Here is a 2,685-nt window from a genome sequence, read left to right as displayed (position 1 = left end):
AAAAAAAAAAGAAAAAGAAACTTCATGTCATCATAGCTGCATTCCACTCAACTTCCAAGACCAGTCAATAGAGTCTCAATGGGAAAGACCATTTTCTTTGTCTCCCCCAGATTATTGTCTCCCCCAAAGCAGGTGAGGGTGAGATTACAAAAGACTAGCCTCCAGAAGGAGACTGGAGCTGATGACTTTGTTGAAACGGAGAGCCTTCAGGTTGAACTTCTCGAAGATTAATCTGCAAAGTGTACTGACGTATGGGAGTGGGGAATCAGGGGAGACACATGGGCAAAGCATGAAGAAAGACCAGGAAGGAGAGACTATGGAATCACGTAAGGACACTGGCGGAAAGCAGAGAGGGTTCCCAGGGGTGGAGGAAGGAAGGGAAATGGCATGTGGAGAGAGCGAGCAGGGCGCCCTGGAGAGCTGTGCTGAAGGGGATCTTTTGTGCCTTTGCAGCGAAGGGGCAGAGTCCAAGTCCAGTCCTGTAGAAGGCAAGCCTTGCAGCCCAGGCCAGCCTTGTGGCACAGGCCCCTTTGTGCTGTGCGGGGGGACTCTCCTTTCATCCACTGCCACGTGTCCTGCCCTGGATGCAAAGTTGAGGGTACCATGCCAGGCCTTGATATTGCATAGACAGCCTGTTCACAGAATAAGCAGAGAATCCACCTGTCAACTGGAGAAGGGCCAAACTCACATTTTCACAGTAGCCGCTCAGCTGGGAGAGGCTAGGCACCCAGCGTCTATGAAAAATACAACCCGCCCTACTCTCCCCAGGGCACGTGATGCCTGTCCACACCCTTATTGATGTCTTCCTTCCTGTGTTGTCACCGGTCTTCTCCCAGTGAATTCATTCCCCGCTGAGCCGAGAACAGAGCCTGGCAGGGGCTGTCCTTGCTAGGTGCTATGCAATGATTCCTGCCCAGGGTGAGCCCACGTGTGCAGACTAGAACTGCCCACGGGATCTTCAAGGGCGTGGCCTTTGGGAAGCAGATTCCCAGGTCTCTCTTCCAAGCACCTTGGAGTGGGATCTTGCCGCCACACCTTTCTTTCGAGGAGTAATTGAGCACTATACTGTCTGCACCACCCAGGAGGCCTGGCCCACCCACGTCCTCAGCAGATCCTTGTTGGGGGAGTACATTACGTTCATCAATCCCAGCAGCAGCGGCAACGGCAAATCCAATTGTTTGCCCTTGAGTCGACTCCAACCCAGGGTGAACCCCACGTGTTCCCCCGAGGACCTCTGCTCCAGAGGATTTCCATCTTTCAGCCATCGACTGCCAGGCCTTTCTTGTGAGGGGCCTCTGAGTGGACTCAAACGGCCAGCCTTTCTGTTAATAACTGGTCTACCAAGGAGCCCTTTCTGCCATCCAGAGATTCCTTGAACCCTAACATCGGGCTTCTAAATGAGACAGTAATGTAATCCATGGGCAGATGAGAACGTGGAGGCTCAGGGAGGTCTCCACACTTCCCAGGGGCCGCTCAGCTAGGTGGGGAAGATGCGCTCTTGCTCTTTGCAGGAATCCCGGCTGTTCAGCACAACACGGCACCTTAGTGGGCTCCCCAGCAGCCCCCTCCCCTCAAGCCAGCCCTGCGCTGACACCCCCCACCCTCAGCAGACCTGGATTTACTTCCAGTTGCACTCCAGCCAAGAGCAACCCCCACCCCCCACCACAGAGCTTTCATTGTGTGTTTTTGGGGGTGACTATTACACTTTTCTGGGGTGCTGTCAAAAGACAATGAAATGAAAGGTTTGGGGCAGCTTTTTGAATGGCCGGGCCAAACTTGAGTCTTGCTTTTGTCTGGCCATCTTCATAAGTGCTTTATCAACTATACATTTCAGATTTATTAAAAAAAATTTTTTTAAGTGTCAGCTATTATTATTGCTGGTCCTTTAAGAAGTTCACGGGGAAGAACGGGTGCTGTCAGCAGTCACGGCTCCTCACTCGGAGGCCAGAGCACACTTATTTCCATACACTCGCTGTCCCTCCGAAGAGGATTTCACATAATCGAGTTTGAAGGCTAAAGACTTCAAAGCAAATGCATTACTTCCCGCCCCCCCCCCACCCCCGCTGCTCTTAAATCTTGGAAAACATTCAATATTTGTATAATTACAGTGGAGTCTTCCTAGAGAACATGACGACTCAAATCATCTTAAATGTGCGTCCAAGAAAAAACTGTCCGAATGACCTTGGCTTACTGCAGAGTCACCGGCTCAGGACCTTCAATTCTCCTGACTCTGGTCTCCTTCAAGCGGGATGTTCCCAGGGGTACAGGCTCAAGCTCCCCTTAGCTCCAGATGTTCTCTACACTGTCACGACCCTCAAGAAAAACAGCCCTGCTTCCATCCTGTTCATTCCTACTCATAGCAACCCTATGGGGCACAGTAGAACTGCTCCCTAGGGTTTGGGAGCCTGTAACTCTTTACAGGAGGAGACAGCCTCATCTTTCTCCCTCAGAGAAGCTGCTGGGCTCGAACAGCTGACTTTGTGGGTAGCAGCCCAACTAGTAACCCACTCCACTACTGGGGAGGCTCTGAATCGCAACCTGGTATTAAAAACAAAACAAAAGCCCCAAACACATTTCCTTGACTCTGTTTCCCCACTAGCTGCCCTCCTCAGGTTCTCTTTCCTCGGGACTAACAGATTCAAAAAACAAAAACAAAAACCTTACTCAGAGCCTTTCTTTCCATGT

Source organism: Echinops telfairi, unplaced genomic scaffold, assembly GCF_000313985.2.
Source record: "Echinops telfairi isolate 266 unplaced genomic scaffold, ASM31398v2 ScPeMD7_70;HRSCAF=299, whole genome shotgun sequence".
NCBI lineage: Eukaryota > Metazoa > Chordata > Mammalia > Afrosoricida > Tenrecidae > Echinops > Echinops telfairi.
This window is presented reverse-complemented; position numbering follows the sequence as displayed.